Source organism: Pantherophis guttatus, chromosome 2, assembly GCF_059756535.1.
Source record: "Pantherophis guttatus breed Tessera chromosome 2, ASM5975653v1, whole genome shotgun sequence".
In the NCBI taxonomy this organism is placed as follows: domain Eukaryota; kingdom Metazoa; phylum Chordata; class Lepidosauria; order Squamata; family Colubridae; genus Pantherophis; species Pantherophis guttatus.
The window spans coordinates 238,387,430-238,404,336 of NC_142064.1; positions in this window are offsets into that span (position 1 = coordinate 238,387,430).

Here is a 16,907-nt window from a genome sequence, read left to right on the forward strand (position 1 = left end):
GTCTCTTACGACACACCCACATGCCCATACTTCATTTCAATCAGAAAATTTAATGAATTAGAAAGAAGGCTAGACATAATTACAGTAAATGTACATTTCAACATATTTTGAGTGTATTGAAAAGAACATGTATTTTTATCATGGTCCTGAAAGCTGAGAGCCTGAGATTTTCATTGTGCACCAAGAGATTATGGCAGATGTTCTTCTTCATGATGTTAGTTTCACCAGGAAATAAGGCCCCGTTATCACAATTTAAAAATTTTTCACTAGTGTATGTATGTGTACATATATATTGATTTTCACAATTGTATCATAAGGAATGGATTTTGGATGCCATTATACTGTTGCAAAATAAATTGAATTTCAGAGATGAATTAATGAGACTTTGTTTTCGATGTTGTTAAAAGTGACATATTTCACCCCTATCTGAAGAGGGGTGGTTGGCATGAAATACCCACCAAAAGGTGGGCATGAAATACTCAGCAAAAAGGAAGAATGCAAATGTGATCATTCAGAAGACTAGTTTATAAACTACTTCGGGGCAGCCATCTTATTTTGTGCATCTATATTTCTTAGCAAAAGATAAACTACTGTATGTTCTAGTGCACATTTTATAGAAGAACAATCAGCAACTAACAAAAACTCTGAGCCAAAGACAGATCATAAAGCCAGCAGCTCAGAAGGAGACTGCTACTAATACTTAATTTCTTTTTTACAACTCTATAATCCCATAATTCAGGGTAGAATCAGGGCGACTGGATAGAGCTGAACATGTACTGGCTTGATACCCTTCCTGATGCCACGTGGAGTTCACAGCAGGCATTTTTTCTTTGTGGCCTAGGAGAGAGAAACATCTGGCACTACCTAGAATTGAACTCTCAACTTTCCAAGTGGGAGGCGAGCATTTTCACCACTGGACCACCACACCGCTCAACTATTATTAATAGCTTCTTGTGTGTATATATGTTTTCGAGCCAGTGTTGATTCTGGAAGCTGTCTGGACAAATCTCTGCATTTTTGCTTGGTGGGCATAGCTTGGTGGGCGTGGCTTGGTGGGCCACGGGGAAGGATACTGCAAAATCCCCATTCACACCCCATTCTGGGGCTAGCCAGAGATGGTATTTGCCTGTTCTCTGAACTACTCAAAATTTCCACTACCGGTTCTCCAGAACCTGTTGAGTAGCACCCCTGATATAACCCCAATGTAACCATCCCAATTGCAAAAAATTCTTCACAGTTTATCTATGTCTCCATGTTCACTTATTAGAATAAAGGGCAGAAAGGATTTAATAATCAATCAAGAAAAAAAAATATCCCCAAGGACAATAGAACTATTCCACTTGAATCTCCTCCCTGACTTTGCTGTACATTTTCCCATTTAGAAACAGAAACCATGGCCAGGATGAGAACGGTAGGTGCTATTAGGTAAACTGTTTAAAAAGAATTCTATTAGCTCATTATCACAGAGCAAAAATGAAAGACTTTATATCTAGTAAGTATGATGTACAGTTAAAGTACCACATCCACTTTGGGGAATAGACACAGAATTGTTAACAACAGCACAAGAAAACAGCTGCAATTTTTGTTTTATTCCATAATAATACATGCTTCATTTCACACACAATGTGAGCATTTGTAGCTCACAATATTTGCATTTAATATTGTAAACTAAACAAGGTCCTGCACAATAAATTTCATGCTTTATTTCAGTAAATCTTTCTTCTTCTTGGACTCTATTTACATATACTAAAGTAGCAAATGTATTTACATTTACTTGGAAATAGGTTCATTTAACTCAATGGAATTAGCTCAAATACTGAAGCATCATATCTATGGGCCCATTTTTCTGCGAACTCACCAAACATATTCAATGAAATCTGTCCAGGAAACAAGAGGTTACTTCTAATGCAAGTGTTGTCAGCTTAAGTTACTTTCAAGCAATTAAACTGGGAAGATTATGACAAGCCCAAGCAAAATGGTGACTGATAGAGAGAACCTAACCTCTAGATGAGTGTTTTCCAAACTTAGCAGTTTTAAGATGTGTGGCCTCCCAGAATTTCCCAGCCAGCATGTGCATTTGTTTTTGTCTCTTTTAGGTAAGCTTTTGTTAATTTTCTAAAAGTAATATTTCAAATCTATATATATTTGTTACTAATGGTTTTGATTTTGAAACATTTATAATTGTCTCAAGAGTCAACCAAGAGAATAATACATAGAATAATCTTATTCTATTTATTTATTTAGCCATCTATTATAACTTGCAGTGTAAATGGTTAAAGCAGCCCCTTTGCCTGAGATCTAAATATCTAAATATCTAAGATATTTAAATATCTATCCATCCATCTATCTATCTATCTATTTACCTATCTATTTATATTATCTATCATTCATATATATGTGTGTGTGTGTGTGTGTGTGTATGTATGTATGTCTTTGGTTATTCGGGTTTTCTCCCGCGTAAAATTGGAGGTTTCTTGGCAACGTTTCGACGAAGTCTCATTTGTCATCTTCAGGCTGGTGTTCTCGTCTTCGTGCTTCTAGGAGCAATGTGACATTGCTCCTAGAAACATACAAACACCCGCGAAAACCTCAGAAAACATATTTATATACATATATATATATATATATATATATATATATATATATATATACACACACATATATATATACATATTCTGAGGTTTTCGCGGGTGTTTGTATGTAGGTCTTTGATTATTCGGGTTTTCATTTGGTTATTCGGGTTTTCATTGTACCTTTACAGGGAGGATATCTGAGAAGTGGGTGTGGCTCACTGACGACGCCTTAAAAGGCAGAAATAGCTATCTGAGTCTCCCAGAGAGCAACACAGAGTTGCAGTTTGTCAACAGAAAAAAAAAAGCCCAGAAGCTTGTGAATGAGATTTCACAGAACCAGGGCTGCAGAACAACTTAGTTTACGTAGGTAAAACCTGGCTAGAAAGAATATGCACATAAAAGCCTACGAAAAAGAAAAAGACACATTGTACCTTTACAGGGAGGATATCTGAGAAGTGGGTGTGGCTCACTGACAACGCCTTAAAAGGCAGAAATAGCTATCTGAGTCTCCCAGAGAGCAACACAGAGTTGCAGTTTGTCAACAGAAAAAAAAAAGCCCAGAAGCTTATGAATGAGATTTCACAGAACCAGGGCTGCAGAACAACTTAGTTTACGTAGGTAAAACCTGGCTAGAAAGAATATGCATATATATATATATATATATATATATATATATATATATATATATATGTATATATATTGCATTAAGCTGAGGAAAAAGAAGTGAAAACATTAGAGTATTCTTTAAAAATGGCAGATCAACCACATGTGTCATCCAATACATCATTTTTTAAACCAAACACATATATATTTGTCTTTCTATGCAACATTTTTTTTTAAATGATGTTTTCTTCTTTAATTTTGAAATTAAATTTTAAATTTTAAAACCAAAACAATACTAATCCATCCGTGGTCATTCTGTTTTTCTGTTTAGATAAGGAATAACTGAAAAGATGAGCCAATGGGTCACAGGTTGTCTAATATTACATTTACCTTCTCAGCCATTTATAGGAATATAGTACCATTCTAAAGTGTGAATATTTCAACCGTAGATACAAAGGTCTCAAACCAGAATGTTTTTAAAATTGTTATTGAAAAGAGCACAGAGAAGAGAAAACAGTTCTTCAAAGCAATGATCAGCTATTGGACTGTATGAGTTCAGCCGTCATCTGGTATCACTTTAAACAGCATTGTGTAATGGACAACATATAGTGGTTTAGACATCCACTTTTGTACACATACCCGAATGGGAAATATGGATGCTATCATTAGTAGAAAGAAATGGTGGTAGATTTTAGGAGAAACCCTCCTATACTACCACCTCTTACAATACTAGACAACACAGTATCAACAGTAGAGACTTTCAAGTTTCTAGGTTCTATTATATCTCAAGACTTAAAATGGACACCTAACATCAAAAACATCATCAAAAAAGCATAACAAAGAATGTTCTTTCTGCACCAACTCAGAAAGCTCAAACTGCCCAAGAAGCTGCTGATCCAGTTTTATAGAGGAATTATTGAGTCTGTCATCTGTAACTCTATAACTGTCTGGTTTAGCTCTGCAACCAAACCAGACACAGAGAGACACACACTTCAACAGATAATTAGAACTGCAGAAAAAACAATTGCTACCAACCTGCCTTCCAGTGAGGACCTGTATACTGCAGGAGTCAAAAAAAGGACTGTGGAAATATCTACAGACCCCTCACATCCTGGACATAAATTGTTTCAACTTCTACCCTCAAAACAACACTATGGGGCACTGCACACCAGAACAACTAGACACAAGGACAGTTTTTCCCCGAACGCCATCACTCTGCTAAAGAACTAATTCCCACAACACTGTCAAACTAGTTACTAAGACTGTATTACTATTATTCTTCTCATCCTTCCTATTATCTATCTCCTCCCACTTATGACTATATTTTTTTAAAAAAACCATCTTATTAAATATGTTGATGCCTGTTTTGCCAACAATAATGTTAATTTTACATTGAAAAGATGAAAATGCTCAAAAACATGGATGCTATTTTCAAGGAATATAACATCTTGTCTTTTTTTCCAAAACTATTGCTCCCAAATTACAAAACAGATATTTCTATGGGCTTTATTTTCACAGAAAGGAAGATCAAAACTTCAAACCAGCCACTGAATAAAATGAGGCAGCTGCTTTAAAAGGTTTAATTTAGTTAATCACTCATTGCCTTCCTGATCTGCTGCCCAGAATAGCTGAAATCTGGATGTTGAAATCCACACATCTTAACATTGCTGAGATTGAGCAACACTGCTTTAAACTAAGTACATCTTCCTGTTCAATGCAGGAATCAACTTAAAGAATCCCTGACAAACATTCCTCTTAATATAAATTGATGCCAATAGAAAACATCTGGAGGCATTTTCCTGATTCATTCTTTCAGGACAGAATGCCACCATATATTTCACTGTGGGGTGAAGTCTTCCTTTACCAATAAAAGAAGAAATCTCTTTAACTTTTTTTTTTTCTGGAGGTCCAGTCAATTGGGGCATGCTAGCACAGCATGTTCAAGGAACCAGCCTTCAATTAGTATAATTACAATAATTATATTAATTACATGACAATTGAAGACAACAAAAAAGAAATGAGTTACTTTTGTAAATGCCTACCCTTAATGGTTTTCTAAAGATCATTTCAAGCACCTTCAAGACCCTTAAATGTAATTTTAGAAAATTAAACTTGTTTATGGTAGCCAGGGGCACTCTAATTAACTCTTTACTAGTCTTGAGTTTGGCAACAATCTCAGTAAGCTGAGATGACATGTATTGAGATCATTATATACCATACATTGGTTAAGACCTCTGACACAAGTCAGTGCAAGTGTCATCATTACACATTTGCACATTACACAACAGCATTTGTTCCCATTTTCCTTCTTGTGGTACTCAACAGCATGCTAACTCTCATGAATTCAGGGAGGAATTTGTGTTGCAGGAGAGTTACATGTGCCAGTTCCCAGGTCAAGGAACTGTAAAAATGACAGAATTATGAACCCTGCCTAGGCTTCCCCATCACTCATAGACCGATGAACGCAATTGGCTGTACGCTCATCGTAAATGTATGAAGACCTTTTCAAGCAGTTGAGTGGAGGTGATGTTTAGCTTTCCTTGTGAGAGTAGGCAAATTATATAGGGCAATTATTACACACAATGCTTTTAAAATTGGTTTAAATACTCAGGGTTAATGTGCACTTGTAACAGAGAATGGAGACAAAGTTGTCTCGCATACATGATTTCCTTTCTCTCCATTTGAAAAAGAAATGATGTCCACCACTGACATCTTTCTAAGCTGTCAAAATATTATGGGCTCTGCCAGAACGTTAGCAACATATTCCAGATCTCCTATACATCTATCTTCAGAGAAGCAACAACATGTCACCACTATGCCAATTGCCATACCAGCTTTGACATATTTGTCTGTTCTCTTCTGATTGCTATAATGCATAACAGCCTGTAGATTTATGCTGAGACTACAACAATGGGAAAACATGAAACTGATTGTATTCTTTCTGAGACAGGCAGAAAGGAGCATTTCCATGAATCTAAAGAAGCACCGCTTGGCTGGCAAAATAAAGGAGGCCCAACAAACCAGCTCAGCCTTTAGATTTTATGACCTTACTGGATAGCAAATTACACAGGCTGAGCCTGTCACAGTCAGTTTAGCCAAGCCATTAGGAGTCCTTTAAACTACATAAAGTCTTCAGTATGACATGGGTATCCTTTTCTTTTCTTTTTCTTTCTTTCTTTCTTTCTTTTTTTTCTTTTCTTTTCTTTCTTTTTTTTTTTTTTTGAAAATAAAAATGTTGGAGGTTAGGTAGAAATAATAGATTACTGTAGGAAAACCAGTATTCAATTAGAAGGGCCAAAGTATGTGTGAATCATGAACTTAATGATACTAAAAGAATCCGGCACAATTAAGATGCCTCCTTAATGCTTATCCATATGATGACAATGTGGCAAAGAACACAGTAAATCAATGCATTTATTAAAAGACTGATCTGTAGAATTGACACAAACAGTTTTAACCTTCCATATCAAACCTTCCAGACAGCCAATTAAAAAATAATAATAACATGTAAGAGCTATCCTTTCCAACTGCTAGGCGTTGCTGCCCAATTTAGATTTAATGTATTTTTTTACCTGTATATCATCTTTTATTTTTCCTAATATAAAGATGATTATGTTTCTATATCATATCCTTCAGCTTATTTTATTAAGATCTGGGTGGGAGGGAGGATTTTGGCCATACATCTCTTCATCACTGTGCAAGGGTCAGCAATGCTGGCATGTTTGGGGGTTGGAGTTCATTGTCCCAACCTTCCATAGAACTGCAATTGTTACTCAATCAACAGCCTCCATTGTACTGTTCCCACATTAGGATCCCAAGATATCGGAACACTGCTATCCTGTCACCCCCCAGTCCTTCTTGTCATTATGTCTGCAATTCTGTCTACACACAGCTGTAAAAGCTCACTGAATAATTCTTGGGCAAATCCTAGTCTCTCCACCTAATTTACTTCATAAGTTTGTGGCTGTGACAAACAACTGGAAGAAAAAGTGCTATATTATGTCACCTTGAGTCTCCGTAGCAGAAATGCAAAGGATCAATCTAGTAAATAAGTAACTTGTAACATAAGGCTTCTGCATTCAGAGAATATCCTGCATCAAAACTCTTGCCCATGTCCAGAATGTCGGTAATGGGTATTGAACTTAGATAGCTCAGAGATGTTATCATCTGACACACAATACTTTTGTCTTAAAGATAACTCATATGCTCAGCAATCTAGGAAGTGACTGATGTACTTTTGTATGTGAAGCTGTTCTATTATCATTTATAAGCTGTTTAACAACGAAGTATTCCATCTTCTGACATAATTTGTTGCTAAGCAGGTATCCAGTCCCGATTAGGAAGGTGGATACTATAGTACATGTGCTTTTATTTATGAAAGTTTATGGCTTGAGGTAATGAAGGATGAAATAAAAATCTATTGACTGTAACTCATGAGCAATGTGAGTGCAGTCATTTTTATTGTTGGCTTTACTACAGATGAAAAACTCATTGATTATTACTTCATTGTTTATTGTAACTACGTACACTTAAGGCCCCAGAATATTTACACAGAAGAGCCATAAAAATGTAGCTACAGTAGTTCCATGATATATCCCCATGTACGGGGAAAAGCAAAGACCCAGTTCCTCTTTAAGAAACTGCTTTTTTACAACAAGGCGGATAAACGGTGGATAAATTAAAAGGCCACATAGTTTTATAGAGAAAAAGTCACCCCAATATCATCACTGTCAATTAATCATTTATTAGTGATGTCATAAAATTATTTTACTCTAGTGGTTTAAGGCATCTGGCTAGAAACTGGGAGAGCGGAAGTTGTAGTACTGCCTTAACCATGAAAGCCAGCTGGGTAATCTTGGGCCAGTCACTTTCTCTCAGCACAGGGTTATTGTGGGGAAAATAGGAGAAGGAAGAAGGAGTATTAGCTATGTTTTGAGAGAGGAATGTTATGAGTATTGACTTATTTATAAAAAATAAATGTAGCCAAAACTTTGAGGATGGGTGGTAAACTTTTTCAGTCCATCAATATTTCCAACAGTGATAAATTGAGGACTGCCTGTATTACAAATGTTCCTTGAATGGTGTTTAACTGAAAGAGAATGACCAGTTATGTGGCTGATTGAGAATTCAAGTCTGATTTTTCCTAATCTATATATTGTACTTCAGCATATCTAGTAAAGTCACACATAAAAACTTAACAAGGAATGATAAAGAAAACATATGAGCATGTATACATATTACCTCTGTTTTTTTTAAATAGAATAGAATAGAATAGAATTTTTATTGGCCAAGTGTGATTGGACACACAAGGAATTTGTCTTAGTGCATATGCTCTCAGTGTACATAAAAGAAAGATACGTTCATCAAGAAAAAAAAACTATAAGTGTGAAACTCTTGAAACAAACCCAAAGTTGGAAGTCCAGGACTAAAATCTCCCCAAATTTTTAATAGACTTCTCCAAGGCTGAACCATCTTTCAAAAGCTCTCTTGTAAAAAGCCTCACCAGAGAATCTTGGATACTCACTGAATATCCACTGAATAAATGAACAGATTGGATGCTGTTTGATGAAAGAACAAACAGTTAAGAAATCATCAGTCAAGCTGAAAAAAAATCATCTTACACAATGGAGATTGTTTTAAAAAGACTGCACTTGAGGGTTTCAGTTAACAATAAATAATAAATCCATACTGATAATGAAAAATAAATAATAAGGTTAAAAAATGTATGCACATACAAATAAACAAACAATCACATGCATTCAAAGAGTTTGGATATGTTGATTTTTCAGCTGTATTTGGGCATTGTCAAAAAAAAAAGAGAGAGAGGAAAATCTCACAAAGGCAAAAGCTCCACGTATGCCTGGTTATCAATTAAAAGATAAGCACTTGTGAGCACAGTGCAAATGTCTGCACTTTGACACATCAACATATAATAACAATATATGATTTGCATGTGAGCCAAAACTTTGATAGTGGACAGTTTTGGTTGAATATTAGTAGCTCAGCATATCTTAATCTCTTTTCATTCTAAAAAATCTACTCCTGAAAAATATTCATTCAGTGAATCTCCTATGTGCTTATTTTTTGCTATGAAGTATTTATTGTTGTGACAAATAGATCAATGGACATTATGTATTCTTGCAATATTTTAATAGGTTCATGTCAAATCTGGCACATTCCTTGATGTTGTAAGCCTTCGGCAATCTCTTTAAATTTGTATCCCTGAAACTGTAAAATATAGAATGTGAAATATCCAAATAAAAATATATACACACCTCCATGTATAGCTTATCATCAGAGACAGGTTTATAAGTCTCAAATTGAATAAATTTACCATCCCTCTAAAGAAATCAATTTCACTGCATTCCTATCAAGCCAGCGTGAGTCTTCTTAGCTTTTTTCTAGCTGGTTGTTTACAAAGCATGACACAACACATTTCTTCTTGTTTGGATTCTTATTTGTATCTTTGAGCATTTTTTCCCTAAGAATCAGTGGTAAGTATATTTAATTATCTTATCGTCCAAAAATCAATATTTTTGTGGTTCCCACTAGCATGGAGTAACTCTTCAAACCTAAGGATACAAATAACATTGGTGATTCTTAAATGAATTCCAGCTTGGTAGGTATGGAATGCAACATCAAGATTTTAAAGATCAAACAGCCACACAGCAGGAACGTACAGTAATTTTTGCTTACTCCGGATGTATGGACTTTGCTTGTTTGACTGTTGATTTGTGTTTTTCTAAAATAATTCTTTATGACAAACACCAGGATAGCTATGTTAACTAATGTTCTCGGAATGAAGTGTGTTGTGTTCTTCACTACAAATAAATGGCATGGTTTCAGGGGTGGGTTCTACTTACCTTTACTACCAGTTCGCAATGGGATCTGCATGCGCAGATCGCCGATGATGACATCCGCGGCGGTGGGCACGGTCTCCCGCCAGTTTTACTACTGGTTCTTGCGAACCAGTCCAAACTGGGGGCAACCCACCACTGCATAGTTTATTTGTTTGAGGTTTAAAAAATTATTTGGATTTAACAGAGTTCTGTAGAACAACCTTTCATAAACTGCCACTCATCAGTTGTATTGGAATGATAAGCTTATCATTCCCATTGGCAAGAAATATTGAAATTTGTAGTCTACTATATCCAAATAGAAGAAAGCTTTACTAGAACTGCTGGAATCAATCATTCATTTCATGTTTGCATTAGGGTTTTGTTTTTTTTCAGTAGAGGAGATAATCCATTTTCAAGCTGTAGATAAGAATAAGAATCTCAAATTCTGGGAGGTATGCCAGTTTATAACTGGCCCATTTCCTCTAGTACTTAAATCATATGACTTTAGGGTGTAACTAGACAATTATATGCATGCATTCCCTACTCCTCTGTTTTAGCCAGCCTTTATCACAAATATGCTATAATGCCAACTATGTTAAACAAACACCACTATTTTTAATATTGAAACAGAAGTTTCAAAGAGGAGCACTGACATTTGCTAAACCATACAGTACTTTCAGAATAAAAAACTAGACAGTTAAATAAGAGATTCTTCCTTAAAGTTAAACTGAAAAACTTTCAGTGGTGTATTAATTTTTCATGAACACACCACCACCATGAACTCCGGGTGAGGCTCTACTAGATGTCCCTGAAGGAGTGGGGATGTCATTGCATTGGAAATCAGCAGCCAGACAGTGAATTGTGGCTGGCAAAATCTTTCTGGATAAAGCAGAGATCATGAAGTCATAAATCTGCACACCAGACAACTGCTCCTAATGAGTAGCTTGCTAGAACTGAGGCTTTTGCGGCCAACTTGTGAGTTGAACAGCTGGGAGTTAAGAGATGTCAATCAAGTTTGGAGATATAATGGTACTCAGAAGTCGCATTTTCTAAACAACTTTTGGATATAATTAATTTACAGCTAAAGAAAAGTTTTCTGAGTGGCAAGAAGGAAGGGATGTAAGAAAGTTTAAAACAGATAAAGTGGATAGTTAATTTACTTTTTGGTGAAAATGCTTTTGAATAAATTGGATTAAAATAGACAAATAGACATTTTATTATTTATTTATTTATTAGTCATATTTCTATGCCAACATAAAGGCATTCAGTGGGAAGTTAGCTGAATTTTCAATTGCAGAAGACCATTTCTCTTACCATAGGACATAACACACCACACACACACACACACACACACACACACACAATTACCCTGTTTCCCTGAAAATAAGACATCCCCTGACAATAAGCCCAATCGGGCTTTTGAGCGCATGCGCTAAAATAAGCCCCCCCCCCCAAAAATAAGCCCTCTCTGAAAATAAGCCCTCCCCAGAAATATTTAAACACATGCGCAGCTGGTCCCTGCCATTTCCTCTGATTAGGGTTAGGGAGACCAAACTGGAAATCAGGTAAAACGGCAAGAGGAGCCCCGTCTTGCTCCACACGCCCCAAAATAATAAGACCTCCCTGAAAATAAGGCCAAGCGCTTATTTTGAGGTTCAAAAAAGTATAAGACAGGGTCTTATTTTCAGGGAAACATGGTAAAAATGTTCACAGATTCCCCTTCACAACTACAACACCAATGTGGCTGAGGCAGTGGCAGGGCTGAGTCCATTGTAAGGGAGATTAATTGAATTTAATTAATTGGGATTAACCATAACTGAAATGTGGGAATTTAGATGTTTAGGAAGAGCTGGACCATGTGCAAATTTCAACAAAATGTTCTTGTTTGAAAAAAGTACTTTTCTTCTAAAAATGCAGAAGAAATTTTCAGCAGAAATTGTTGTGAACTTATTGTCTGATTTGTCAATTGACAACATATTGAACATTGCATTGATTCTTGCAAGAGGGAAATAGATAAACTGTTGTGTAAATAAATGAAATCAATACACATGCTTTTTTCACCTCTAGCAAAACCTGTCAATTTTTTTTTAAAAAAATGTAAGTTGAGGACAGCCAGTCAAAGAGGTCACTGGATGACCTCATATCTTTTCCCTATAAGTTGAGGACAGTCAAAGAGATCATTGAGTGACCTCATATCTTTTCTCTCTGAGCTGTTGACTGCGTGACCTTGAAAAATTTAGAGAGAAACACTGCCAAACACTGTGGAGAAATAGACAAATCTTTTCCCAAGTTAGATGTTTGTCAGAAAAAAAAAATATTCATTTTGCTTGAACCATTAGTTTTCACTTAATAATGAAATCTGAAAGATATTTGGCAAATCAATTAAAACACAAATTAGAGAAGAAATGCCTAGGTTAACATTTGTTTAGCACTATCAAAAATTAAACACTGACTTTTGTGAATGCAGTGATACTTTCATTTTCTCTGGGTAATTTTCTACAACTCATTATACCTTAAAATACACAGCTAATGGAGCAAATTTTGCTCTATCTTATTCTTTTTAAAGGATAAAGGTCTTAACCATTAAATCCTCAGCCAAAATCCCATTTCCTACCCAATGAAGTTGATACTTCTGTTAGTATTTTTATTCTTTGGGGGTGCATTATTTTTACAGTTCACCTTCATAACTCCTGCCAATAATACTTAAACTTAGTAATTTTCTGCTCCTTTGCTATCTAAATGCACACAGAATACTTTACATTTGCCCATTTAAATATCACAGTTACATCTCATTTAGATGTCTCTTTTTCAGGAGCTTATGACTTGTAAATGTTCTTAAAAGAGAGACATTTAAATTTCATCTAGTACAGAGCTTTTTTTTTTTTTTTTAGCTTTACAGAGAAAAAAAAAACTTGATTAATGGTCCAGGACGATGTATTTATACTATCTGTTTATCTACTTTATTCAGATATATCAATGTTTTGAAAACTATAGTACTTACATGCCTTTGCTTTTTATAGATGTTGAATATTTAAGGCTCTAACAATATTGTTCATGTGAAACAAATTCTTTCTTTATTGCCAGTGATAAAACAAACATGACATATAAGATATGCATCATGTGTTAAGTGCGCATTTGCTCTCCTAAAAATATTTCAGTTCTCTAAGTATATTGTTAAAAAAAAAAAAGGAAAACATGGAAGTAGGCCAGCATTATGATTTGTATTGGCTGGAAAAAAGGAGGAAACAATTGGATGGCATACTGGCATAGTCCTATGGCAATTATTCAGCCATTGTTGACATTTCTACTGACACTCAGTTATATCAGTTCAAAAAAGTCAAGATGGTGGATGTAGAATTGTGATGCAATCCCTATAAACTGGGTATATGCACTAATGCAACATCACATCACCATCTGTGGCTCAGTGGCTAAAACGCTGAGCTTGTCGATCAGAAAGGTCGGTGGTTCGAATCCCTAGTATAGGTCTCCTGCAAGAGCAGAGGGTTGGACTAGATGACCTCCAAGGTCCCTTCCAACTCTATTACTGTTACAGTTGATCCTTTGTGGCTGATCCCATAGGAACCACTTATGAGCTCCCTTCCTATTGAAAATAATAATAGTGAAAACGTTGCTATTGCTACCATGACCCAAATATTATTTTTGTGATAACCAAGAATTCTGGAAGACATTGATTCCAGATTAGCTTCCTTGAAGCCCCAAATCTTGCCATCTTCTATCCCATCACCTTAACTTGCTCAGCATAATTTTTGAAGCACAAAGAATGCTGCATTTATGGAAGCATTCAAGGCATTTCTTTGAAGAGACTTGATTGCTGTATTCAGATTGGACACTTTGCTATAAAATTATGCAGAATGTATTGACCAAATAGGAACTGGCCAAATTCAGGGAGAGGGAGGATTAAATTGATAACCTCAATGGCATTTCAAAATCCTTGCCCTAGTATCATAACAACTAGGTATTAGTAACAACTAATCAGAGCTACTACGTTCAGGTAATTTTCAATGACTAGATAAATGCAGATCAATGTAGAGAAAAGTAAAGTCCTATACTTAGGCAAAAAAAACCAAAAGTACACATATAGACTGGGTAAAACCAGGCTTAATAACAGTAACTGTGAGAGGCATCTTGGAGTCTTAGTGGACAACCAGCTAAATATGAGCCAGCAGTGTGCAGCGACAGCCAAAAAAAGCCAATGCAATGCTAAATTGTATTAACAGAGGGATACAATCAAGATCAAGTGAGGTACTAACACCACTCTAATAAGGCCTTAATAAGACCACACCTAGATTCACAGAACTGCATCCAGTTTTGGTCACCACACTATAAAAAGATGTTGGGACTCCAGAAAAAGTGCAGAGAAGAGCAACCAGGATGATTAGGGGACTGGAGACTAAAACATATGAAGAATAGTTACAGGAACTGGGCATGGCTAGTCTAGTGAAGAGAAGGACCAGGGGAGACATGAGAGCAGTGTTCCAATATTTGAGGGGCTGCCACAGAGAGGAAGGGGTTAAGCTATTTTCCAAAGCACCTGAAGGCCAGCAAGGAATAATGGATGGAAATTGAACAAGGAGAAATTCAACCTAGAAATAAGGAGAAATTTTCTGACAGTGAGAACCATCAACCAATGGAACATCTTGCCTTCAGAAGTTGTGGGAGCTTCATCAACTGAGACTTTCAAGAAAAGATTGGATTGCCATTTGTCAGAAATGATGTAGGGCCTCCTGCTTGGGCCGGGGGTTGGACTAGATGACCAACATGGTCCCTTCCAACTCTGTTAATCTGTTAATCTGTTAAATCTGATTCTTCTTTTTTTGGTAATAATTTTTTTTAGAGTTTACAGAAACAAATTCTTAAGTGAAGTAGTCAAAGCAGGATGATAGTTTTCAACACAGTCTCATCTAGAGTGCTATAGTTGATAGAATACCAGATTAACTCAGAAATGCAGGTTCAAATCCCCAGTCACCTGGAAGGAATCACTAGATAACTTTAGCCAAAGCATTGCATTTCCACATATATATCTAATATATTTGAAAGAGTTGTTGTGAATATAATATTGTAGTAGGAATGGACAGAGAGATCTTTGTAAGTCATCCTGAGTTCCTTCAGAAGAAAATTGAGAGATAAAAATAATTAAATATAGGGTCAGGTCATAATCAAGAAAGGATTAATCATGATGGGGCAGCCTATGGACAGTTCCTCTTGGACTTTACTTCCCAATTTTGCAGCTCCAAAAGCACCCTTAGATAATGCCATCATTCAATCATAAGATCTTTTTTTTTATTTATCCAAAAATGAACCAAAACAGGTTTGTTAAACTTCTACAAGACTTTTATTTTATTGCATTTTAAACTCCTAAATTGTCTGGCTCTAAGAACCAAGAAAAACATGTGAAATGACTTCTGAGCTGAGTTTCTTTTATTGTTCCTCACCTATAGACAGAAATCAAGCCAAACTAAAGCAACTCTTGGCATCACTATGGATATACTATGGGAATCACTAGAGAGGAGTTGTTTTTACTTTTTCCTCCCAACCAAACTTTCCACTGCTTCTTTATCCCTTGGAATTCAGCGCTTCTCTCCTGGGAATCTAGACAACATTCCACTATGTAAACTTGGGCTTGGGGCCAATTTATTTGGAGGATCATCTTTTCCCAGTTACCTACCTAACTCATCAGATTGGGAGGCAAGGTATGTTACCTTCCATCACCTAGTGGAACCACAAAAGAAAGGCCTTCACTGTGCTGGCTCACTGTGGACTATCATCCCCATGAAGATAAGACTGGCCCTCACCTTTTGAAAGAGCCTGAAGACATGGTTTTACTAGTGGGCCTGCCTGGGGATCCTAGGTGATATGGAGTCTGGTTTGATCGTTTCGTGTCACCAAGAGGATGAAGGTTTATTGAGTTTTGTATTTGAGGTTTTACTTATGTATGCCTCCTGGAGTCACCATGAGTGAGTTGAGCAATCGTAATAAATAAATAAATAAATAAATAAATAAATAAATAAATAAATAAATAAATAAACAAACAAACAAACAAACAAACAAACACTAAATACATACTACATTTTCCTCTCCCACAAGAAAAAAGTGGGTGAAAAATGTCCTTCCACTAATAGATAGAACAAAATATCAGAAGATAACAGTCCCACCCCAGGAGCCCTCCGTGCAAAACAATAACTATTCTCCAAAGCACCTGAGGGTAGGAGAAAGAAGCAATGGGTGGAAACTAATCAAGGAGAGAAGCAACTTAGAACTAAGGAGAAATTTCCTGACAGTTAGAACAATTAATAAGTGGAACAACTTGCCTGCAGAAGTTGTGAATGCCCCAACACTGGAAATTTTTAAGAAGATGTTGGATAACCATTTGTCTGAAGTGGTGTAGGGTTTCCTGTCTGGGCAGGGGATTGGACTAGAAGACCTCCAAGGTCCCTTCCAACTCTGTTATTCTATTCTATTCTAAGTGCAAAATAATCATTCAAAAGCTCCATGCTAAGATATAAAATAGATTTGTTTAGGGTTGGCTTAAGATAGTGGACACACCAAACCACTATGGCTTGTCGTCCATGTTTTATGGTCCAGCACTCATGGCAATTTCTAAACCTAGCCTCTTCTATTATAGTACCCAATAGTTTGGGGTTGTGTTTTTTTTTTTTAACATGCTGAACAGAGATCTATTTATTTGTCCAAATTTCATTTTATATATTTGGTTTGCCTGTCTAGCTTGTTCATTTGCTTTGCCTGTTTCTGTTTTATATAGCTTCTAATTCCAGCAAGATTAAAAACTCCTCTTCTTTCTTCTATTATATGATAGATCTATTTGGTTTTTCACTGAGTGGCTTTTTTGGAAGATGGCAGTCTGAAGTATCTC